This window comes from Marmota flaviventris, chromosome 5 (assembly GCF_047511675.1).
Source record: "Marmota flaviventris isolate mMarFla1 chromosome 5, mMarFla1.hap1, whole genome shotgun sequence".
NCBI lineage: Eukaryota > Metazoa > Chordata > Mammalia > Rodentia > Sciuridae > Marmota > Marmota flaviventris.
This window is the reverse complement of record NC_092502.1, coordinates 76,543,715-76,570,508: the sequence shown is the minus strand read 5'-3', so window position 1 is coordinate 76,570,508 and position 26,794 is coordinate 76,543,715. Positions and strand designations below refer to the sequence as shown.

The window sequence follows — 26,794 nt, the reverse complement described above, 5'->3', positions numbered from 1 at the left end:
TACCTTGTATCTGAAAATAATTTATAAATTAAAAATTATTTCATTTACTCTGTCTTAATTAATCCTCATAAGAACCAGTGAGGTTAGAATTATTATCTGTAGTTAATGGATTAAAAAAAAAAAAAGGAGACTCAGAAAGGTCAAGGGATTTGTTTGGGTTCACACGATATAACTGTGAAGTTAAGACTTGAAGCTCAGTCACTTGCTTGTTTCCAGCCCTATTTAAAATTCTCTCACATCATTTCCTTAATTTCCCTTTCAGCACTGATCACAATCTATAGGTTGCCTGTTAATTTGTTTTCTTGCTTATTGTCTCTATCTTCCACTTGGCTTCAGGGAAGAACCTCTGTCCCCCAAGTTCCCTATTGTAGCCTCTGAGTCTCTTATCATAATTGAATTCTTCTTTCCACACTGGCAGGGGACCCTTTCTACCAAAGAAGCATGCTGACAATACCCTTTCTTGATTTTTTTTTCCTTTCTTGATTTTTTTTTTAACATTAGTAATTATCTGAAGAGGATTTAGTTGTATTCACATTCATTCTTCCCAGTTTCCTTCAACCTATTCCTATAATATTATAGCAATTCTAATATCATCTCTTTTGGTTTCTTCAATACTTATGGGTTAGATTTTGATGATTATGTAATAATTTTTTAAGTCTTAGTTTCATGGTATATTATGATTGTATTTTTAAGATGTAAAGTTTCTTTTTAAAAAACAAAAATTTCCCTTGTGGTTAATAATTGCTTCATTTTCCATTTGCTTCTTCTCTTGTATGTCACCCCTTAAAAAATCAGAAATATATTACACCTCTCCATGTGGTGACATACATTAGGAAATTTATTAATACTATTGTTTCATTTCCTGGAGACATCATTCTGGAGACTTCTATTCTGCCTCAATCTGGTTGCTTTTTAGGCTTGCTGTACAGTTGTTATCCTGGAAATTTCCTTCACTATTATTCTGGGTACTCCCCTTTCCTTTCTCCAGTGTTGATTCTATGTCTTCAGGTCCCTTATGTCAGTCTCTCCTTTTGATGCAAAATACCTTTTATTACCTTCTTGAGAAACTATCCCATGGGAAGTGAACTTTTTTAAATCTTGTATATCTTCTCAGATTTGTTTGATTTGTTAGCTTTATAGGGAATTCTAGATTGTAAATAATCTCCCCTTGAAATTTAAAGATAATGTCCCATTTTCTTCTGTCTTCCTAAATCACTGTTAGAAGGTCTAATACCAGCAGGCCCTAAGTGAGACTATCTCAAAATAAAAAATAAAAAAGGCCAGGGAATGTGGCTCACTGGTTGAGCACCCCTGGGTTCAATCCCTGGTACCAATAAAATAAAATAAAATAAAGTCCAATACCATTTTCTATTCTCATGCCTGATCTTTTGTCTGCAATTTTTTATTTTATCTGAAGATTGTAGTAAATTTTATTTATCTGAACTCTTGGAAATTTCAGAATATCAGTCTCCTCCATTCAATTTATAAGGCACTCATTAGATCCCTTTCAGTCTAAAAACTCAGGTCTTTCCGTATTGTTAAAATATCTTACTTTGATATTCTGCTTCTCCCCATTAACCTCCTTTTCTGTTTCTTTTGGTCAGATGTTCAGTCTTCTTGATTGATCCTTAATTTTCTTTTCTCTCACTTTTTCAACTATTGGTCTTTTTGATATTTTGCATCCTCTCAACTTCAACTTATCATCTGCTATTGGGTTATAAAATGTATTTTCTGATTTTCAAAATCTCATTTTTTTTTCTCTGAATATTATCTTAGAAAAATAGCATTCAGTTGTTTTTTTTTTTTTTCCATTCAATATCTTTTCTTCTTTCTTGAAGGACATCACTCATAGTTCTTTGAACATTTTTTTCTGTTCTCTCCTTTGGTTTTGTTTTTCCTCTTTGTTTTAGTGTCTGGTTTTCATGACTACAGGTTTACTAAAAACTGAAATGACTCCAGATGTCTCTTTATCTTCAAGAATAAGGGAAGCTACCTGCATGTTGGAACTTGTGGATTGACAGACCTCATCATTTTGTGACTTGGCAGGAAATCTGGCCATTTTGGAAGATCCTCCCAGTTCTCAGTAGCCAGAAAAGTATTTTTGCTTGAGCAAGTCAATTTCTCTAGAAAGAAGTACTCCTACAATTTAAATCCTCTCTGAAGGACATAAACCTCAGACTTCATTATAGAAGCCAAGTAGGAGAAGTCTCAGTTCATTATGTAGATTTTGACTTGTTTCTTTGCTTCAATGTGTGCTAAGGCACTTCATCCCTATACTCAGTCATCTTTATGTCTTGAGACCAGAGGTTCTCTAGTTCAACATCACCAGGGAGTAAATCTCATTGTTTCTAGACTGGGGTAGCTGATTTGTTGAGGAAGTGTTTGGATTCTGGTCTACTTACTGCATTTATAGATTTCCCACTAATTCTATTGCTTTTAGCTCTTCTCACTCATGCTTAAGGGATCCCTGCAACTTAGATGCCTGGGGATTTAGAGCTGTTTATATTGTGCCAAGGAGTTTGGGGGGAGGGCAGAGAGGTAGATTCCCAAGTTTAATACACCATGTTGACCAGATTCTCTGAGCTCTTCTAAACATACGGATTTTTGAAACTCTTTTTAGAACTGCTTAGATAGAATCATTGGGGGTGAATCTGGGAATCTGAAATTTTGAAAAGTCCTGGGATGATTCTGATGACCCTCCACCTGGAAATCCTCTTGCTGGCATATTTAACCATTGCTTTGAAGGCACAATGAAAAGAATGGCTTAAAAGGGACAAGTCTTGAATGATCTGGGGGCATTTTTGAGAGGATTTGGCTTAAGGAATGTTGTTGGTAGTATTTCTCAATGAAGAGCAGAAGGCCGGGCAAGCAAAGGCACCAGTGTTAGGGTGCAAGGGCCCCAATGTTAGAGTGCAAGGACAGTCAGCCTCTGCTTAGGATGGATGGTTGTGTGATGGCAGTAATGCATTTGGTATCTAGTTTGAAGGCAGAATAGAAGCTCTATTTTACCTTTCTTTTTTCCCCCTTTACTTTCCTTATACAGATTGGTAAAGGAAGCCCATATGGCCATTTTAAATTTAGAAAACTAAAGTAACTGAATAAAATATAATGGAAGAAAAGAAAAAGTTCAAAGAAAATTTCAAACAAGACCATTAGTAACAATGTTCATTCGAGAATAATTTTTTAAAACCAAAAGAAATTTATATTCACTAAACAGACACTGCAGTGTGTATAGAATAAAGACAGATAATATTTCCATACTGCACACCTCATCTGGCTATATCTATTTTAGGAGTAGTATGTGTAAATGGTTAGGTATGAATTGTGGATTAGAGGGCAGAGAGTTCAAAATCAAAGATGTTGACAGAAAGGAGGAAAAAAGGGGGAGGGGTAAGTAGGGACTACTGAACTAAGATGGCATATAGCCAAGATTTCTCTTGAAGTCTGAGAAATTTTTAGCTTTGTGGTTGTGCTGGGGATCAAACCCAGGGCCTTCTGCAGGTTAGGCCCTAGGTGAACATTCTACCACTGAGCTATACTCCTAGCAGAGGAGATTTTTATACTAAATTAGGGAGAGAGAGAGCGAGACGGGGTGAGGAATGGGTGGTGATAGCTAAAAAACTAAAAAACTCAAAAAAATATTTTTATTAGATTTTATGTCTACATTATTGTATTTGTTTGTTCAGGTAAGTAATGTTATTAAAACAGACAAAATTTAGTATTTGGGAAAATGGAATATATATTAAGGATTTATTTGTCTACAGCCATAGTAGTACTGTGGCATTTCAAAAGCAGTTATAGTACCTGTAAAGCATCAGGAACCACAGAACAAGAATGAGGCACCAAAAGAAGGTTTATTGGGGGTGGGGAGGTCCTGGGTGAGGTTCACCATCTGTGAAAGGGTGAGAGCTGGGGCAGTCGCAGGCAGGAAAGGCAAGAACAATGTTAATTAGGTAAACTGGAGGTAGGAGGGCCTAGGCCATCTAAATTGCAGCTTACAGACAGCAGGTTGGCAGAGCCAAGTTTAGGGGGATCATGTTTGTGTGGATTGGTCAGAGCTGACTGAAATGACGGGAGATTGCTTCCCGTGGGGTAGGAACCCTTGGTGGTTTGGGTCCATTGCCATTTCAGCTTCTGATTGGCCATTTCAGGTCTCCTCAGCCAGGTAGAAAGTCTCTGCCCACAGATACCTTGAAAGGGAAGGGGGAAGGGAAGCCTGCTGATCTAACAGTACCTAGTATAGATCTAAAGAAGTGAAAGAAGACAGATCTATTATATTCTATGTTAATGACTTCAACTGAGGTACATATTCCTTCATGACCTGTGGAGATGGTTAGTGTTTTATGAAGCCTATATATCATCTAGACAGGAAATTACTTCTCTTTATTCTTCCATATTCTAAGCTGAGAGACAAATTTTACAGTATTTTTGGAAGCAGGTGAAAAAGTATTTGTTAAATGTGTTGCAATGCAAAGTGATAATTATAGCAGAGAGAAAAATTTAAAACTAGATGTGTTATGATTTTCTCCCTCCGTTTCAAAAATAGAGCATAGATTTTTGCCATATTCATTTACTTTAAGTACATTCATTCAAAATTGCCTTTCCTAGCAAGGCTGGCATATGGTAGATAGTTTTAAGTGAATAGGTGGAACTGAGAAGACTGTTGTAGAACTGGAAAGACTGTTTTCAGATACACAGAGTTCTATTTTCACCATATCTTTACTTGAAGCTACTTTCTGCAAATTTAACAAATTCACTAACCACATCTTTCTGGATTTAGATTCTTTGTTAAAGGTAGGGAAATCCTAGGATTCTTTGAAAAGGTATATCATGGTGAAGCAATCTTCATAGTTGTATCTGGCTTTCCCAACCATTTAAGGCACAAACTTTCATTTAATTCATTCACATTGACATTACATATTCCTCAACATTTAATGTTCTCAGAAAACTAACTTAAATTTTAAGAAGCTTGCTTACAGAGGTTTAGTTAGTGCATTAAACTACAAAATAGATACTAAACATTAAATTTATTATTTCTGGTTCTACTAAAACTTATTGGTAGTTCAGTCAAAAATCATCATCTAATGAGAGACCATTTTAGAAAACACATTAAAAACTCAAACAAACACTGTTACTGCTGTTTACCGGCGACGAGTCCTTGCTTCCCCGAATGCTGAAGTATAACACCAGAGAAGCATGCCAAGGCAAGTGTAGAGTGGAAAGTGAAAGGCTTTATTAAAGGACAACAGAAAAGACTTCTCCCGGGAGGAAGAAGGGAACCCGAAAGGCAGAATCCATGGAAGAGGGAGATCTTCCCTTTTTTATAGCTAAAGTCTTCTTTTAGTCCTCCCACATTCCTGTCCTTTGTTTCCCTCTGTCCTGCAGTGATAGAATGCAGGTGGGAAGGCCTAAAGGTGGGAGATAGCTGGACTGGAGGAGTAATCTGGGCAGGAAGGGCCTGGGGTGGTTTGATTAGCATCTCCCTGTTTGCTGGGAGCTGCTTGTTAACAGTTCCTTAGGATGGCTTCGGGGCCTTGGGGACATTAACATTTGGATTTCCCCAAGTGCTGCTCTGGTTTTCTGGAATCCGGTTTCAATAATGGTCTCCATTTAGACCCTAACTACACTACCCTAACTACACTAACTACACTAACTAGGTATCTTTAAATCTGGCTTCAACACCACCAAAAGAGAAAACAAAACAAATTGGATTTGGTGTCAGTGAGTTTGGAGGGTGAGGCTGAAAGATAACAAGTTTGAGGCCAGCTTGAACAATTTAGCAAGGTCCTGTCTCAAAATAAAAAATAAAAAGGGCTGGAGATGTAACTCAGGGGTAGAGTTCCTGTGGATTCAATTCCCAATAATAAATAGTATGGGAAACAAGTAAATAATAATAAAAAAAATGCTTAACTTCCATGTCTTAATATTCTGGGAACAGGTATTGTTGGGAAAATATGATTAAAAACAATATCTTCCAACCCATAAATCTTCTCACAAGAGTAGTAAAGAAAATTTTTTGTTGAAAAAGCATTAAGCCAGAATGTGATCATATCACAGAGCTAAGGGACTGCAAAGATAGAAAGAAATCTCATCATTTTTATGTAGCTACACAGAAAGAGTCCATTCCATATTGGCCCTCAAGTAAGAGAACTTAGTGTCATATAATTTATCTTTTCTACATAGTTGGGGTGATCATCTAACTTAACTAATTAGTCAATTTTCCCAGAGGAAAAGCAAATTTCTTCTATCTTTATTATAGGATCATATTTTCCCAATTCGGAGCAAGGCACATACTGAGGTTAAACTCCCACTTTCTCAGGAATAGGGATATAGGGGTGTTACCTCCTTTGATGTTTGTGATTTTCCAGGTTCTAGGGAAAGACATTCCTGGATCCTAAACTTGACAAAAAGACCTAGCTCTTCTTCAAAAGGATCTGCATACATTTCAAAAAAAAAAAAAAAGAAAGCACTTAATAGTTACTTGTTTTCTAAGGCAAGCGCTTGGGGGGGGGGGGCTGGGGTGGGCACTGCAGGAGCAGGAAATCAACCCCGCATCTCAAAGGGGAGAATTAAGCCTCTTCTTTTTAATATTTATTTTTTCCTTACAGCATGTTTTGGTTTTTTGGCTTTCAAACAGTAGACAAAGTCCAACTAACGTTTATGTTTTTCTATGTGTAGGGCTATTCACTATGGTCAAATGAATAACCCTGTTTAGAAAAAAACACCACTCTTCTTTGGCTCCCACATAACTCATACATTTTAAAGAGAGAGGGTGGATAAGGAGTTAATGTTAGATTTGCTCCAAAGAATGTGGTTCAACCCTTATACAAGATACAATGTCTTAAAAAGCATGCTACAGGAACATGGGAGGATAACACCGTCAAACTGTGGGGAATAACACCTTCATAAGGTAACAGATCACCTAGTAATTTTAGTTCACATTCCTCATTTCTCACCAAATTCTGAAGTTGCTTCAGAAACAGCCCTCACTGGAAAAGCAAATTAGTTTGGATTCTTAATGCATTGTAGAGTCTCCAAGAGGTAAGGATTTCTTACAGGGGAACGCTCCCAGGAACTGCTGTACACTTTCATAAAGAGCATCCATTAGAATTCCAATACTGTCTTATGTTTTTTAAGTCTCAGGAATTGAGAATACAGGAACAAGACACAGCTCCTGCCCTCAAGGGATTCACAGTACATTGGAGAAGCTGAAAATCATATTAAAGTAATCACCGTTAGATCAGATGCAAGTAAAATGTGGAAACGCACAAGAAAAAAGGATGTGAATGAATGCACTTGAATGTGCACAGGTCTGCATTTCCCTTTTCCGGGAGATCTAGGCTGTTGGGATCGCTCAACACCCCGCGGGCACACTTAACATTTTAATCACGCCTCCGCCCCCACCCTCCAAATTCCTTTCCCTCGGCAGGCCCGCTTGATAGTCCCTTTCAGGAGGCCCCAGCTTATCATCCCCAGCTCGGCCACTTCCCGGCCACCGCCAGGCGAGCCTCCCAAAGTTTCCTGTGACGCTGCCGTCCGCCTCCGGTCCCATCCCACCGTGGCAGCCTAGGATATTGACTAGGGAGGAGCGGGTTGATGAGGCCGGGAGAGCAGCGCAAAAGCGAAGACCTCAGAACCCCACCCAGGCCAGGGAGAGGGCTCAGAGCGCAGAGCCCGAGGTTCCACGCCTCCGCTCATCTCGCCCGCAACTCTGGTCCACGCGTGCCCACCCGGCCTCTAGCTCGGGCTCCGCCCCCTCCGGGGCCTTGGCCAATCGGCCGCGCCCCGCCTGCTGAGAGGTGGTTGAGGAGGGGGTTGGGGGCCCAGCGGCAACGCCCGCCTTCCGCTCTGGCCCATTGGCTGAGGCCTCGAGGGTGCCCGGAGACCGGAGTGCACCGGGATTGGCTGCAAAGGTTCGTGACAGCGGCGTCTATTGGCTGTGACAGCCCCCGTGACGCGGAGTGGCGACTGGCTCCAGTGTCTGAGGGGCTCCTGCTTGTCAGGTTCTAGGTAGGTGCGTTTCGCGCCGCCTGCGGCAGGCGCTGTTGCCCCGGGCAACGCCGCGGGACTGGGGGAGGAGGAGGGAAGGCCAGCTTACTTGCGGGGGCAACAATCCCTGCCCGCAGTGGGGCACCGGGTTTCGGCCCTGGCGGCCGGGCTGCGCCGACCACTCTTCCTCCGCCCTAAGCCATCTCCGCCCCAGGCTGCGGGGTTACTCGCCCATCCTGCTCTCGGCGGGACATTCCTGGTTGGGGCTTGGGCCGGTCGGCACACCCAACCCGGCGAGGCCCACCCCTCCACCAACTTCGGACCTGGAGGCTGAGGGGGCGGGTGCCGGCGCAAACGGGCTGAGGCGGGCGAATGGCCCCGCCCCATCGCGGGATCAGGGCGCTGTGGGGTGTGGGCTACGTTGGGGGGGACTGCAGCCACAGCCCGCGGTGCCCGCACCCTTCTGCGCGCGCTCTTCTCCCCGGCGCCGCCATCCCGCTGGGTGTTACCCCAGCCCGTTTCCACCACTCGGGCCCTGCAGTCTCCAAGACCCACTGGAGCCCAACAATCTCTTCGCGTGTGTCAGTTTCTCCTCCCGCTTTTATCCTCCACCTCTCATTTCTCCTCGCATACGGTTCGGGCGTGTCTTCCAGGAACCCAATCAAGAGAGACATTTGTGCGAAGCTAGTACTGTCAGGGGTGCTCTGTGGGCCATTTACGGATGGGAGGTATTTGAAGGCATCTTCCAGTCAGTTTTCTGCCTTAGAGTTTCCCTTAGCATCAACTTTTTGATACACTTATTAGGTTGATGTTCATAGGGCCAGGGCACTTCTTGTACAAATTAAAAAGTCTATATGAGGCGGTCGCTTTGCACTTTGTACTACATTTGTGATTTTGCTAACCACTGCTGTGCAATCCTAAATATAATTCATTAAGGTTGGGGTAGCCTTTCGTTTTAGTTCACCTTATAGTTTAAAAAAAATGAAGATTCGATCTTTTAAATTCAGAAGCAACTGAGTATATTCATAGTGGAATCACTATCACTTTGACACAAACCACTCTAAAGATGTACTACTGTTTTCCACATATTTTAAGGAAATTTCTCAAACGAAGTCATGGTATACAAAAGTATAACGGAAAAATCAATGAGGACAGACCAAAACTATTTTAGTGATTAAAGACTAGAAAATACTTTTCAACCCACATGTGGAACGAGAACAGGATTTTTAAAAAAAATGTTGCAAAATATATATTATTGTGCAGTGTTATAGTCCTTGTAAACCTATGTGGTCTTTATTAAGACATTTTTTAAGAGTCACAAGTTTGTTAGTGCATAGGAAGGTTGAATTTATCTTTTATAATACAGAAAAGTTTTTATGCTTAGCATTCTTGAACCAAAGGAACTATGCTTCTAGAAGTACTGGGTATATATTAAGAGAGTATGTAGGCACACTTGGAATCCATGTCTCTTGTTTTCTTCCATGAAAGACCTTTGGTGAAGATCTCTTCTGTTTCTCTTCTGATGGTTGACAGTATTAAATATACACCACCTAAGATTATTTAGTATCTGGTTAATGCAGCTTTTGCACTATTTCAAAGTTAGATGTCATTAGTCTGGAAGGAATAATTCAGGCTTTTGGTAGACAAGTCACTTTCATTTCATCTCAAACTGTTAGGTAGCTGTAACTATGGTCTGTGAATATTTAACATCTACCAATTTTTTTTCCTTCTGTATTTTACTCAGAAAAATTTTAAACTATGCAGAAAAATTGATACAAAGCATTTGTATAAAGCAATAATGTATTTTATATAGCTGTTGTATACTAAATATTAAGGAACAGAGGAACTGAAATGATCAAGTTTGAAAAACCAGCAAAATATATATGTATTTTATATATATATATATATATATATATATATATATATATATATATATATGTGTGTGTGTGTGTGTGTGTGTGTGTGTTATATATATATATGTACATATACACAAAAATGCTGAAAGGTGCTTATTTTTGTTTGTAAATTGGAATAGCATTTGTAAACTATAATTTAATTGCATAAGACTATTCAAAGTAATTTTGTGAGTGAGCAAGAAGTTATTGTCTTTGTAACCAAGCTGCAGATAAGTAAATTGCATTTTGTTGACCCGAAGAAAGGAAATCTAATGAACTTGTCATAAAAATGAAAGTTTTGTTTTATAATTGGATTCCTGTGTTAATATAGTTTTGTGCTTGATTTGTAAATCAGCATTCTTTGGAGGGAAGACCAAAAGATTATCAATTATGTGGTGTTAGCTTAATAAATTAGATAAATCTTACATATATTGTTTTGGAATAAGAATGTATTTTTATAATGAAAAAGTTTACAAATACGAACTTTTAAACTGAAATTTTTCTAGTAATTACTTTATGGAGACAGAGGTAACTAGATTTGTCAGATTTTAATAGGACTCAAAACTTTTGGGTGTTGTATCACAGTGTTGGTAAAGGAATATTTCTTTTTTTTTAATGAAGTATTTTTTATTTTTTTATATTTATTTTTTAGTTTTAGGTGGACAATATCTTTATTTTACATTTACATGGTGCTAAGGATGGAACCCAGTGCCACGTGCATGCTAGGCGAGCACTCTACCACTGAGCTACAACCCCAGCCCAGGAATATTTCTAATATAGCACTTCAGTTTATAATAATGGAATAAAAAGAGAATTGGGTATAAATTCATATTTGCATATCGCATTTGTAATAGGAAATTCCTTTAAATGTTTGAATTCTCCTTTTCAGTTTTAGAAAATCTACTTTTGTACCTACCCCATTTAAATACTAATTTCTTAAATATTGAAATTAAGAGATATGTCTCAGAATTTATAGATCTATGATTGCCTTGTTATTTTTCCATTTTTCATTCCTTTGGTCTACTTATGTGTGGTTAATCTACCATGCCATTGACAGATTTAAGTGAACAAGCGGGTAATAGTTTTGAAAATTCAATGGTAGGTTCAGTTAATTCAGAAAAAATTAGATATTTAACTTTTTTTTTTTTTTTAAATCAAAGCTCCAGTTTTTCCTTGCTTCCTCTCTCTTTCCCTTTCTTACTCCTTTACTATTTTTCATTCAATTATACAAGTTAAATAAATTCTATTGATAAAAATACAGAAGAGTCATCAATAATTCTACCCTAGATAGTATTTTGGAAAATAACTTAAACTCCATTTCTTCTGTAACATTCTGCTAACCAATTTTGTGGACTTCATTTTAGTGTATGTATATTTACATCTAGATTTGTAAGAGTTTCTGACCTTGAGGCTCAGTTATCCTAAATTGGAAGAAGACTCCCAGATCTGAGGGAAAGCAGAAAAGAATAGAGTACTAGTAGAGTCCTCAGAACCAACCGCCTCCATTATCTCATTTCATACATATAAATATAATCCTAGTTTACCATATGAAACTGCTATATGGTTGAGAAAATATGAGGCCTTAAATAGGTAATATGATAAAGTTTACTTACTACTTGTATTCTATAAAAATATTCAGATTTCTTCATTTGTGAGGTATTATATATTCTGCTCTTAAAATTTAATGTTGTGCATGACTTGGAATTAGTTCTTAAATATTCATATATGATTATCAAACTATAACTAATTTTCAGTCTACATCATTACCATTCATAACAAGCTCAATATTTATTGCTCTTTTATTAAGTATTAATTAAAAACTGTAAATTTTAAGGTAGGTGTTCTTTGCTAGGTAGGGAAATGTGAAAAGAAGAGCAGTTTATTTTGGAGTTACATAACCTGGGTTTCAGTCCCAGTTTCTTTTTAAGTTGTAGTTCCTTCATCTATTAAATGGGGATGATAAAATTGCTGCATAAGGTAGTTATGTACAAGAAATGAGAAAATGTAGATAAATATCTCGATTTGGGAAGTGCTTAACTTCTGTATTTGGTTCTTAAATGGTAGCAATTTTATTTGTTCCAGTTTTCTACCATTCTAAAAATCCTTTAAGTGTTAGACATAAGAAACTAAAATAATATACATTAAATTTACTTAAATTGTATGACCTTTGCACTTGTATAGAAATAATAATCAACATTTCAGATTATCTATTCTTATTATAGTTATGAAATTACTATATCTCATTAGGAATTATCAGAAATTTACTTTAAAGGGGATTTAATCCAAAAAATTGTTCAGTTTGTCTGGATTCCTGATTTATTTTTCTTTCACCTTAGATTGTCATCTGTTGTTGGATAGTTGCCCTAAATTCCTTTCATTTAAACCACAAGCATTTGCTGAAAACTGGTACAGAAAAACCAAAGGTTACTTTCTTAAAATTCTAACTAGTGCTCCCTCCACATTTAAATGCATTTATTTAATCTGTTTGAAATTTAAACTTTATTTTCAAATTTAATAATACTCATTATTTTTTAGGGAGCAGTACCTTATAGATATCCCCATTTCAGAATGTGTGCTCTGTAAACACAGGGTTATAATTCTTTTCTTTCTTTTTTACTAGGGATTGAACCCAAGTTCTAATTCTTAAAAGAACACGGTTTAAATGCACAGACATAGTTCTTGGGTGAACTGAAGCAAGCACTGAACTGAGGTAGTAATTGAATCTCACAGCCCTTGTTTTCTCATCCAGGAGTAAAAACAGATTTTGTTATCTAAGTTAGAGTTTCTTGAATTTGTTCCCATCAAAGTAGAAGATATTTACACGTGTGACACATTTTTTAAAATATTTTTATTAGTTGTTGATGCAATTTTTTAAATTGTATTTTTTTGTTTGTATGTGCTGCTGAGAATCGAACCCAGTGCCTCACATATGCTAGGCAAGTGCTCTACCACTGAGCCACAATCCCAGCACCTACATGTGTGACACATTTTAATGTGCAGTTTTCTATCCAGTTGCATTTCTTCTTCAACCATTGAAGGAAGCATATCAGACTGCAAGTGTTAAGAGTACCATTACTAAACTTTAATCTATTCTGATTTATTGAAGGAAGCAAATCATTAAAAATGTGTGTAACTGTTATTACTAACATATGTTTGAGACATACCTTACAGTTCTATTGTGGAGACCCAAAGTATTTCCACATTTTCTTTCTTTTCCTTTTTATTGGAGCATTGCAGTTATGCATAACAGTGGGATTCATTGTTGCATAGCAGAGGGATTTATTGTTACATAGTCTCATATACAATGTAAGTTTATACAATATATACAATGCAACACTATACAATATATATGATATAACAGTATACAAAGTAATGGCATAATTTGGTTAATTTTATTCTCTAGTATCCCCCCTTCCCTTTCCTCCTCCTTCCCCCTATTCCCACATTTTCTTGAAATGAATGTCTTTCAAGTTTTCCTAATCATTCTTCTAATGCTATAGAAGAAAAGATTAGTACATTGATTTTTATGAAATTGATAATGAAGATCCTTTGTTTAAAAGTTAAACTAATTTAATGAATGTTTAAAAGTATTTGAATAACATCATCACAGTCTTTATTGTAGAAATAATTGTAGAAACATTGAAATGAATTATTTCACTTGCAGAAAGACTCTTTCCAGAGTGGGACTAACAGTTTTGGAGGATAGAGAATCTCTTATTACACATTTTAAAAAAATATTCTAAGGGACCTAGTATATAAAAATGCCCTTTATACTGGCTCATCCAGAAAACTATCTTTAAAATTACATTGCTGTGAATGATATTGTTTTTAAATTAGTCATTCTATGTAGGAGTACAGTTAGAAGTGAAAACTTACAAAAACTATGTTCAATAGATCCTTGGTATTTCTAAGTGTTATTTCTTGAAATCTTTGTGAATCTTGGATATAACTATGTCCATAAAATGAAGTCAAATTTAACTGAAAAATATAAATGATCCCTTCAGACTCTGAATGATTCTATAAATAAGACTTAAATCATTAAAGTTGTTAAAAATATGCTTCTAAAACGAAGGCAAGAGGACTTTGTATTTATTACTTCTTTAGTATACAGGCAAGGTTCTTATTGATGCTTGTGTCCTGGGGTTTGCAGAACAAAGGAACATTTCTGGATTATTTACAAAGCCTCCTGCATTGTCACAAAGTTGAAGATTATTAGTCCTTGGTCATTGTTTTGCTTGCTACTTGCTGCTGTTTCTTGGGTATGTTTTCTTTTTGGTGTCTGCAGTCTGTGTTCTTTCTGCTCTTTGGATGTCTTCAGCTTGGGAGGATTTCACAAGCTTCTGTCAGTTGGTGGATCTTTTTGGTTAATTTTACATTATAATACAAAGAACAATGCATTTGACTCTTCTAGTTATATTCAGTTTTGTTAACTGCCTGGGTGGGTCAGTAGCCCACCAGTTATACTACCCCAGCAGTTACACTACCTCTTGCCCATGAAAATATTTATACAATGTCCTGCCTTTCTCTGCTTTCTATGTATAGCCTTAGAAAGGGTTTTCCTTGTTTTAAGTTTTATTAAGATTTTGCAAATTTTGCTTTGCTAGAAGCAAAGGAAAGAGTTTTAAGCTTTCCTGTTTTTGTTTCTTTTACTGTAGATTCTATGTGTATGGTGGACTTTCTAATGTGGCAGATTGATTAACTGTCACATTTCACATCATTCTGCATTAATCCAAGTTTATGTATTTTGGCTAAATACTCTCACTTTGTCATGCCTCTTTATTTTCTATGCATTGAATAAACTGACTGTAGGATAATAATTAAAATAGTTGTATCTGATAACTATTAATGATAATATCTTGACATGCCACTATCTGATTTATAACAGTTATATAAGTTGAAGAATAAGAATCTTTACGTAGATTTATATATAATAAAACTTCTTTACAAAGTGTGAGGCGGATTTTATTATCTTCTTCCTATATACACTCATAACCACATTTGTATATTTGTTTTGTTTTGGTTTGTGCATAGTACTTTTTTCTCCCCTCCTCAACATTTAAATTTCAAAGTGAAGTTACATAGATTCAGATACATTATCTAACATTTCTCTAGTGCCCACTAAAAGTGCTGGGCCCTTTTTGTACATTTATTTTTATTTTTATGATAATCCTATGAATTCGATGGCTTTATTTTCTTTTTGTTATGTGAAGCCAATTTAGTTAATAGCATTTATCCAAGGATTTACAAAGTGATACTTGGATTTGAACTTAGATCTTTTATATGGGAAACTTGATGTAAATGTAAATGGCAAAGTATAGCTATAGTAAACTCTTAGCAAGTCCTGATTTTTTTTTTAAGTTTTATTTATTTATTTTTATGTGGTGCTGAGGATTGAACCCAGTGCCTCACATGTGCTAGGCAAGCCCTCAACCACTGAGCCATGACCCAAGCCAGAAGTCCTGAATTTAACTGCAGTTTTAACTCTTTGGGAGTACCTCAAAAGTTCCATGTTGAAATATTTGCAGTTTTGCTGAGATGACTTCCTCTTATTAGAAGTGAGACCCTAACCAGGAGTGGTGACACACGCCTGTAATCTCAGAGACTCAGTAGGCTGAGACAGGGAGATCATAAGTTCAAGGCTGGCCTGACAAACTTGATGAGACCCTCAGCAACTAGCAAGAATCCTGTCTCAAAATAAAAAAATAAAAAGGGCTGCAGGTATTACTCAGTGGTTAAATGCCCCAGGTTAAATCCCCAGTACCAAAGGGGGAAGAACTTAACTTATGGCTATAGATAATTATAAAACATATTTTTATTTTTTATTTTGAGGCAGGATCTTGCAGACTGTTTTCCTGAGAAGGAGTGTGGTGTAGTCTTGCGGGAGAGGCCCCAAGACTCTAACTATATGTCTCATTTTGGCTTTGTTCTCTGTTTGAGATTGTCCTATAATTTTTGTGAAGTGATTTAAGTGTTGTTTCTTTGCAAAAGTATTTTCCTGATAAAGGAAGCCAGCTGCTAGAAGGGAAGAGAAAGTAAAGAGGCCTGAGAAAAGTGGTGGATCTTAAAAGAGAAAATAGACATTTTTTTGAATAAGTTTCAAAACGGAATGTTAAATTCAGTGTATTTGGATGTGAATCAATCCACCACACCTTTTAGGGAAACAACCGTTAATTTGCAAAACATTTTCACTGAGTGTTCCAGCTCTGTCAGAAATTCTCATGGTCTGTATTTGGATAGATTTCTTGAAAATGCCAGAGAACTTATATTCATAATGCTTGTCTTTTTTTTTCCCTTTCCTACCTGCCTCAATAATAATATTTGAAAGGGGTTTATTACTAGCTTCTACTTTCTAGATTTTTTTTCAGACATCTTTAAATGTTAACATGTGCAACAGTATCCTAACTTCTGGATTAACATATGTGTCCTTTTCTGATGATTTCACAGCTAGACCTTGGTAATGGCCTCTTTCTAAGGTTTTGACTTCCTATGTATATTTTGGAGTCTGCTTTACCCCATAATGAAATGGGCATTGTAAGATCCAAGTGACTTAGCTTAGGGATACTTGCTATTATATACAGTAATATCATGTTTTTATTTTATTTTATTGTGATATTGGAGATTTAATCCAGGGGTGCTTTATCCCTGAGCTGTGTCTGTAGTTCTTTTTATTTTTTATTTTGAGGCAGGATCTTGCCAAGTTGCATAGGGTCTTGCTGAATTTCTGAGGCTGGCCTCGAGCTTGTGATAATTCTGCCTCAGCCTCCTGAGTCTTGCTTGGATTAAAGGTATGTATCACCATGCCTAGCTAATATCATGGGTTTTGAGAGAGGTTGAATGAAGATACTGAAGAAATGCACATGTCCTACATACAAAAATAAAGCAAAATTTTATGCCAGATGAGGCAAACTGTTACAGGAATGAGAGAGAAAGCAGAAAGACATGATTATTCCAGTTTTGGTCATTCTACAAATATTAATAGAATACTCACTCCTTGTAAGAACTTAACTTATGCCTACAGGTAATTATAAAACATAGAGATATTTCAGAGTGTTTTCCTGAGAGGGAATGTGGTGTAGTACAAAGAACATGGATGTTACAGCCATACTTGCTTGGGTTGAATTTCTGGTACTAGTAATAGTTACGTGAATTTAAACAAATAATTTAATTCTTGTAGCTTCTCCCCTGTCCCCAACCCCATCTGTAAACAGGTGGCAATAATACTAGATTTTTCAATACCCTTAAGTTGCATGAGACCAAAACCTGAATATGTAGGGCACTAATATACCCATGGCTTTTTCTTGTGTTAGATATACTCTCATGAAAGTTTACTCTACATGGAGCTCTTTGGTGGCTCCAGCTTAAATTCTTCCTGTTAAGCAAGCCAACCATAAAAAGAACTTATCTTACTCTTAGTTCTATCGAACTGTCCTGGGATTGATTGTATTTGATTGAATGAATTTTGTTATTTCTCCATCCTTCATCCTGCAGTCAAAAGGATGACATGTGATGACAGGCCAGATCTGGCTCAGGTTCCAACTAGTGGAACTGGGAAGAGGAAATGTGAACCACGCAGGCCAAGAGTCAGGATGGAGTGGCTCACTGAAAGAAATGAGGTGCTATGATTACAGGAAGGGGAAGTGGGTGCTAGGCAAGCACATCCAAAAGATATTCACTATAATCCTCCCAGGATACATACTTGTCCACTCTTACATATATGCCCTCGAAAAAGATGTCCTTGCCTAACAGAATGTGAATCTTTTGCTTAGTACTTTTGATGCATTTGCCACCTGTCCCCTAATAAAGAAAGACAGCTTGATGACTTGTTTATTACATTTGGCTTTAAACCTAGGATTTCCCAGTAATTTGTCTCAGTTCTCTTTGAACAGACTACCTCAAAATCTAGCAATTTGTAGTTAAGTGGTAAATGTAACTAACTGTAATAAAGTCAGTATTCAATGATAGGATGAAAATAGAACAAGAACAATTAGACTCTTAACTGGAAAAAAAGAAAAAAAGGGAAATAACCCACAGAGATTTCCAGTCCATGGTATATACATACATCATTGGACAGGTGTGATAAGACTTTTTACCCTGACAGTGGAATAGATATTTAGTTTGCCTATATGACTGTCGTGTTCTACCACCTGCAAGGATAATCTTTGTTTATTTTCCTCTTGGTTATAACCAAGATGGATATTGAGATGGATTCCCCTACTGGGGACTACACTGTATTAGCAGCTGGTTTTCTATTGGAAGGTGTTGAGGTTCAGGGAATTGTTTTAGGGAGTAAGTAGTAAGCAACAAGACTTTGTTGGGAGTCTTGGGTATTTGTCTTCCTTCCTTCCTTCCTTCCTTCCTTCCTTCCTTCCTTCCTTCCTTCCTTCCTTCCTTCCTTCCTTTCTTTCTCTATTATGGATTGAACTCAGGATCACTTTGCCACTGAATGATAAAGCCCAGTCCTGTTTTACATTTTTGAAAATTTTGAGACAGGGTCTCACTAAGTTTCCTAGGGTCTCACTAAATTGCTTTGGCTGGTCATGAACTTGTGATCCTCCTGCCTCAGCCTTTGGAATTGCTGGGATTACAGGCATGTGCCACTATGCCTGGCTAATTCAACTCATTTATAAACTTAGTAAGTTTTTGATTTAATTTGCATTTGATCAAATTCTCTCATGTAGCCAAAGTTCAAATCCTAGTCCTTGAATCAATACATTGCTTGTTATGTTTCTAAATAACTTTGCCCATCACCCTAATCCAATGATTCTACAACAGGAAACATTTTTATCTCAGAGGATATTTGACAATTTCTCGAGACACAGAGGATGGAGGAGAGGGCAGTTATTATAGGCATCTATTAGATACAGGCCAAGTATACATTTAAACATCTTACAATGGTTAGGACAGCCTTCCACAATGAAGAATGACATGTTTCAAAATGTCAGTAGTGTCAATTATGTAAATCCTAGGTTTTTCAATCTTCATCTTGGCTTCTGCCTGTAGATCAGAGTAATTGTTGCTGCTAATGAACATTTTATTTGTCCCTGTTCTCAGTCTATTTCATACCTGGATTGTTCTTTATGATGGGAAAATATGTTTGTTCTTTGCTAGGATCCTCGGCTCAGAGCCTGGGGTATTAGGCTTCTTCCACCTCCAACATTTAATTGGCATGTTGTTTTTGAATGGCAAAGGCACTAATTTTTAGTTTTGGGATATTCAATTTTCATTCTATAAATTACAAGACTGTCAGCCATCTTGGATGTGTATGGCTTTACTCTAATAATTGTCCGTCCGTCCGTCCGTCCCTCCCTCCCTCCCTCCCTTCCTTCCTTCCTTCCTTCCTTCCTTCCTTCCTTCCTTCCTTCCTTCCTCTACTGGGGATTGAACCCAGAGATGCTCTACTGCTTGAGCTACATCCCTGGCCCTTTATATTTCTTATTTTGAGATAGAGTCTCACTAAATTGCTGAGGTTGGACTTGTTACCATCATTCTGCCTCAGCTCCAGAATGGAGGGTTCAGGTCTGCACCACCCCATCCAGGCTTAATGTACTTCTTTCTGGAAGGAATTTGCTAAAGATTGAAACATAGTAGCTAGTATACCAGCTTCCCTACATCTTTTACTATGTACCTTACAATCTCCTCCTTAGTAGACCTATAGTTTGATTTATAAGATCAGTAACTTACCAGCTGTTTTACATATTAAAGGTTGTTGATTTCTTACTTTAAAATAGAAAAATACCAAGTTCTCTTCATTTTCTATCATTGATTTAGTTCCATATGTTATGGCTGCCACTGTATTACCAGATTTATGACATAAGCTTTACATTTGTCAGGCTTCTTTTGGAACCCCAAACAAATGATAGGAACATGGTTTAAAAAATCAGCCTTTCCCATCTCTGTAAGTGGTAACTCCATTCTGTTTTTGCTTAAGCTTGGAACCTTGAAATTTATTCTTGATTCTTTTTCTATCACTTCTATCATACCATATTTCCACATATTGCTTAAAAAAAAATCTGACTAGTTCTCCCCATCTCTACTTCAGTCATCCTGGCTCAAAACCATCTTTCTCCTCCTACATAATTCCTAATAACACTCCCTTCTAGGACTGTTGCTCTCAAAAAGTACCTGTCATCTTTTTGAAAAGTAGGAGATCCTATCACTTTTTTGTTAAGAAATTTGTGGTGGCTCCCCATGTAATTCAGAGTAAAAGCTCAAGCCCTTAAAATGGGAGACAATTTTGTAGTCCTGCTCTCCCTCCTTAGTGCGGGAACTTTATTCAGAGTTTACTAGTCTTACCACCACTCACGGCACAAAGTCCTCCTTGTTGCCCTTATATAGCTACTTTGTACTTACTCTTCCCTAGAGTACCTACTCTTCCTGCCCATATAACTCACTTCCTTATATCCTCAGGTCTTTATAGGAAGTCACTTTATTTGTAACATTTTCACTCAATGTAAATTTGAAATCTCCTACTTCCCACATGCTTCTCATTACTTTTTCCTGTTTTTCTCTTTCTTGATAATGTTTTTCACCACCCAACACTGTGTATTTTACAGATTTATTTTCTATTGGGTTTCTTCTTTCTAAAATATGATCTTCACAGAGGCAGGGATTTTTGTCTGTCTTCTTTGTCTAGGAAATTGCATGGCATATAGCTAAGTAGTATTTCAACAAGAATTTGTTGACTGAATAAGAAAGAAATTATGCATTGTCTCATCTATTAAGTCTAGAACTCTGAAAGGATTGAGGCTACTTTGCTTATAACCTAAGAAGTTATCTGGCCTGAGTTTTACTTTCATATACTAACAGAAAAATCCCAACTCAAGACTTGGGGTTTAATATAGCAAAAGCAGTGGCCAGTTCCTTAGTGCTGATTGCATATGTTCCCATCCCTCTGATAGGTTGCTATGATGAAAGCCAGATATTTGCCATGCAGTGGATTTGCATCACAGAGAGGAGTCTTGGAATCAGGAGACTCTAGGCCTGTATAGGCTGTTGGCACATTTGCCATCATTTTCTGTAGAGGGAGGGTGATTACTTTTTTAGCAGTTGCCCCATGAAAGAGGAGGAAGGTTTCTTTAGGTTTATTATCCTAAGATATAAGTGAATATCTCCAGGGCTTTATTTCTCCAATAAAGATAAAACTCTCAAAAGAGATCTCCAAAGAGATCTCTACTTTTAGAAAAACATGGTCTCTAGTATCCAAACTTGTCTATTATGAAATATCCTTATACTACCTTTAGTTCAGGTGTCCCTGACTATGCAGGAACATGAAAAATCTAGGAAGAATAATTTCTAAACATTAATTCTAAATTTCAGCAACTATGTCTATTCATATTTGAACTCAGATTTAGTAGCAAAATATTTCAGAATTTTTATCTCTTTTCATCACTTGGTTCTTTTTCTGGGTTGGCCCATTTTCGAATAGGTACTTATGTTCTTTCATCTTAGCAACTTCTGTTGAAAGTGAATGTTCCTTCCTGATGAATTTCTACAAAAATATTTGGGAGGGAGCAAACTGGAGAAGTAGCTCAGTGGTAGAGAGCTTGCTTGGCATGTGTGTGACTCTGGGTTCTATTCCCAGCAATGAAAAAAAAAAAAAAAAGTTGGGATTCAGTCTCATTTGTGCAGTTTGGGTCATGTACCCATTCCTGAACTACTACTTGCAGGAGAGAATATGCTGATTTTTCAGACTCATGCCATGTGCAAGTGCAAGTGATTAGTGCCATCCTGAGCACCTGGGTAGAGGATAAAGAATAATAGTTTAACAAAAGAACACCAAAATGTTGTTACCAAAAAAAAAAAAAAAAGAAAAAGGGAGATACATTTTTTGGGGGTAAAAAAATAACACAGGTCTACCTACTTTCAGGGCAATGCATCTGTAGGGTGGTGCTGTAGGATCCTGAGAGTGCTTCCTTACATTTTGTACTTCAGCCACTTCTCTTGCCTCACTCCAATCCCCTTTATGAAGAAGCAGCACATTTAGGAAATAGGAATTATAATTGGTTCTGAGTGTGTTTTAGAGATGAGAGCCTGTGTTATTGGGGAAATTGATGAGGGAAAATTAAGGTGGACTAGAAGGTAGTCATTATACATTTTTAATTGTTGTCTATGGAAATCCTTGCTGAGTTCTGATAATAACTTTGAAGTAAAACAAAGAACATAATTTTGTATTCATATATTCATAATAGTTTGGAAAAGAAGTTCCATTTAGAGATGCTACCAATGAGCTATTTTAATATTAAGGAAAATACTTTATTTTTCATTGAAATATAAAAATGATAGAGACAACTGAGTTGGAGATAAGAGTTGGCGATAAGATAAAAGGTGCTTTGACTAGCTGTCTTGAGCAAAACATGGACACTGCTCAATGTTGAATGTGGAATACCCATTGAATAGTTGTGTCTGTTGTTCTTAGGCCTTTGAATATGACCATTTCCATATCATGTGAGACCAGAATATGGAATTCTAAATAACTCTCAACTATCTGTACTGCTGAGACAGTCTGAAAATTTTAAAAATTTAAAATTTACTGATGACCCAGTAATTTGGGGGTCTGACTTTGGAATGGTATTAGATACTTGTATAATACACAAATTTAGGTACATATTCACTACATTTTGTTCCTTAGGAATCTTATGAGTGAGAAAGACATTTACTGTATTATATCTTGCAGGTTTAGTATAATGTACTGTATTGAAAGCAGTATATGAGAAGTCACGATTAAAATTGCCATATTTAAATGTCATCTTAAGTCGTACTTTATAGTTCAATAGAATAACTCTTGTCCCAAAGCCTTATTTTATACCACCATATGCAAATTATAGAAAGTCATAATTCACCTTGTAATTTCAATCATTCAGTAACCCTTGTTTGGTGCAAAGCATGTTCTAGGTGTTATGGAGAACGCTGGCTAAAGTAAGATAAAAATCACTGTCCTTAGTCACTACACAGTTTAGTGGAAGAAGGACAAAAACATTTTAAATTATATATAGATTAGATTTCCAACCAATTCTAGCATTGGGAACCTTGCCAAATCTAGAAATTTTTTTTTTTTTTTTTGTATGTGTGGAGGCAAAGAATGAACCCTTTGGAAATTGGTAAAAGATTAGAGGAGTGGAAGATCTGGAGAATATAATTGATACAAGGTGTTTGGTCAGTTTCCTGACCAGAAGGAAAGCAGTGATCTTTCTGGTAGTATTTATGAAATGTCATATGAAAATCAAGGAAGGAGGAGAAATGAAAGGAAACAGACTAGGCAAACACAAAAAGAAGAGTTTGAAAGAAGAGGAGAGCTGATCATAAACCAGGAGTTGGGATTAGAAATAGGAAGGTATGAGGCAAAAGATGAGAAAACTGGGTTGTGAACCACATATAGTGACCTTCTATAACCATGTGTTCTGTATTTGTTGATTCAACCAAATATAGATAAAAAATATTAAGAAAAAATTGCATCTGTACTGAACACGAAGTCTTTTTTTTCTTGTCATTAATCCCTAAACAAACAGTATAACAACTGTTACATAGCATTTATATTGTATTGAGTATTATAAGCAACCTAGAGATGATTGTAAGAAATCTGTATGCTGTGTGTTGGTTATATGCAATTACTGTGCCATATTATATAAAGGATTTGAACATCCATGGGAGTCTTGAAACCAATTTCTCATGTATACTGAGGGACAACTGTATATTGAGAGAGCTCAGACTCCTCTAAGGTCCTCCAGTTTCAAGGATTGAGGGGAAAACAGTCAATTCAAGGATCCTGCTTTGGCATACTAAAGTTCATAAAACCAGGAAATTGTGTCGTTGCTGGGACAATCTTCCGTAAACCACCTTCAGCCTTTGAAAAAAAATTTCTTGCATTCTTAGTTACTTCTTTGGGTTGTAACAATATTTTAACATTTTAAAATATTAAACATAGTTGTTTGTTCTGGTGTGCTTCAAACTTGCAGTTTTATGCTGTGAAAATGGAGAAAAACAAGAATTATCTCTTCAAATCTGGGGGATAGGGTGGGGTAGAAGGTAAAATACATTATACATTGGAAAGTTGTGGAAGGAAGGGGGAGAGAATCAGCAGTGGGTAGACAAATTTGGCAAGTATAGTATTCTAATGTTTAATTTGATGAATGTGATAAATCGTCCCAGTTAATTTCCAGTAATATCCTATTATACGATATGTATACATTTTTACATCTTTCTCTATAGTGAATAGTTCTGATTTCTGTAACTTCTTCTTGCAGCTCCTGTCTTTGGTTAGACCTATGATCATTCCCGTGAGGCTTCCCTGAATGTTTTCTCGTGTCTTCCTTGTTCTTAATCTTAATACCTCAATATGGATCTGCTACTTTAACTAAGACACGACCAGCAATGAGTAGTAGTAAGGTAGGATTACTTTATTGTTCTTAACGAATTATTGAATACATTCTTTTTGATCCTTGAAACTGAATAACAATTTTGACTTGTCTGAATTTTATGTTAGATTTGTCCTTTTCTTTATGTTAGATTATTCTACCTAGGCAGATTACTATCATTTTGCATTTGTGTGTGTTCTTTTTTTTGCTTGTCATTTATATTAATGATTTTTATCTCATTTGTGACACAGTGTTTTTTTTTTTTTTTTTTTTTTTTTTTTTTTTTTTAATTTTTTATTGTTGGCTGTTCAAAACATTACATAGTTCTTGATATATCATATTTCACAATTTGATTCAAGTGGGTTATGAGCTCCCATTTTTACCCCATATACAGATTGCAGAATCACATCAGTTACACATCCATTGATTTACATATTGCCATACTAGTGTCTGTTGTATTCTGCTGCCTTTCCTATCCTCTACTATCCCCCCTCCCCTCCCCTCCCCTCCCCTCTTCTCTCTCTGCCCCCTCTACTGACATTCGTTGTGACACAGTGTTTTAGCCAGCCTTTTCATTAGTGTGACCAAAAGACCTGACAAAAACAATTAGAGGAAGAAAAGTTTATTTGGGGGTTCAGGGTTTCAAAAGTCTCAGTCCATAGAAGGCTGGCTCTATTCCTTGGGACTTGAGGTGATGCAGAACATCGTGGAAGAAGAGTGGGCAGAGGAAAGAGTGGGGAACACGGCAGCAGGAAGCTGAGAGAGAGCTTCATTCAGTTACCTCAACCATGACCCAGAAATATTAGATAGAAAATTCTGGAAATAAGCAATTATATATATATCCTCCAAAGGAATGCCCCCAGTGACTCACCTCTTCCAGCCACACCCCACCTGCCACTAGTCACCACTCAATTAGTCCCTATCAGGGATTCACACTGATTAGGTTAACTATCAACATAGTCATTTCACCTCTTTGTTACATTGTCTCACACAAAGCTTTTGGGGACACCTAAGATCTAAACCATAACACATAATTATTATTTTTAACTAGTATTTACAATTAGCAGAATCTATAGTACGTCTTCGCCCTGTGTTTCCATGGTCTTATGTTTTTAACTGCCGGGCACCAAACTCAGTGTACATTATATAAGATATATATATTTCTTGTTGAACACTTGTTCTTCCTTCTGGTTTCTGTATTTCTGTATTTCCAGAAAGACTGAAGTCACATGGACTTGAACTCATAATTAATTAAAAGTCATATAAAATTCAATTTCAGGGAAAAAGAGAAAACAAAGTATTAAAGTATTAACTAGTATGTATTACAATTTTGTCAGCTGCTTTATTTCCAGCACTAATGTTGTTTCTAGCATTATAATTAAATCCCTTTTGGTAAAATAACCAATTCTATGGGAAAGAGTTTTCTAAAATGTTTCTGAAATTACTTGTCCGTACTTTTCATTGAGCATTAAGTTTCCTCTCCCTAGCTGTCTTTTGAAAATAGTTAATTCTTTTAACCAGTATGAAATCTTCCCAGGCTGATAACCCAAGCTCTGGCTGGTAATTATATTTTGGAGATTTTCCAACATCCTGTCATTAAATGTCTATCATATTAAGGTTATTTGAAAGTATCTATCTTGTCTAAACTCTTAGGTTCATTATCTTTTTGGTTTTGTGGCTCACTGGCATATTTATATTTAGTTTAGATGAAAACTGAAATTGGGTAGCTATTATATCTTTCTAACTCTGTGTTACTTGTTTCTTCGAATTAATCAATAATCTTAGCTACCTTCTGTTTCTTCTCAGAAGAATTTTTATGATGTTTTCTCAAAAAAGGGGAGTTAATATTTGTTTTTTGTGCTTTATGTGAGAGGCATTTGGCTGTTTTTAAGCCTTCATTTGATCCTTAGTCCTGTGAGTTTTTCCACTTTGCATTTGGTTATCTTTTGAGTTTTAGAGCTGAGAGGTAGTAACAGAATAATGGAGTCTAATAGCTGGAAAGAATCTTTGAGATCATGTACTTCCTCTTTTTCACCTGGAACCTAGAGAGGTTTTGTGACTGGCCCAAGATCACACAGCTGCTTCTCATGATTTTGGAGACTAGTGCTGCTTATACTCCTCATGCTTCAGTCAAGCTGTCCTCCTCTTATGCTTTTTATCTTCCCTCCCTTTCAACAATTTGTTTTAACAATGTTCACTGCTATAGAAAAATTGAAAATATAAAACAGTGAACACCCACATTGCTTTTCATCTCAATTCACTCTATTAATGTTTTGCCACATTTTCACTTCATATATGTAGTTATATATATTTAAAACCATTGATACTGTGGCTTATTTCCTGCATAATCATAATACTTATATCACATATAAGAAATTAACATTAATTTGAGAATATTTTGTCAATCTATTTGTGCTGCTATAACAAAATACTTCAGACTGGGTATTTTATAAACAACAGAATTTATTTCTCATAGTTCTGAGGCTGGGAAATCCTAGGTCAATGTGCTGGCAGGCTTGGTGTTTGGTGAAGACCTGCTCCTTGTAGATGGCTTTGTCT

General features: G+C 36.6%; 1 protein-coding gene across 5 annotated transcripts in view; it reads left to right on the top strand.

The window, feature by feature from the left end:
* Positions 1–7,955: 7,955 nt before the first annotated feature.
* Fer (FER tyrosine kinase) overlaps positions 7,956–26,794 on the top strand; it is a 438,465-nt gene continuing 419,626 nt past the window's right edge. For 4 of the 5 annotated variants that reach the window (XM_071612351.1, XM_071612352.1, XM_027927693.2 and 1 more), the window contains exons 1-2: positions 7,956–8,010; positions 24,125–24,266. The gene's annotated coding sequence lies outside the window, so the exon portion shown is untranslated. The remainder of the gene's footprint in view (positions 8,011–24,124; positions 24,267–26,794) is intronic. The other variant, XM_071612350.1, reaches the window with a different exon arrangement.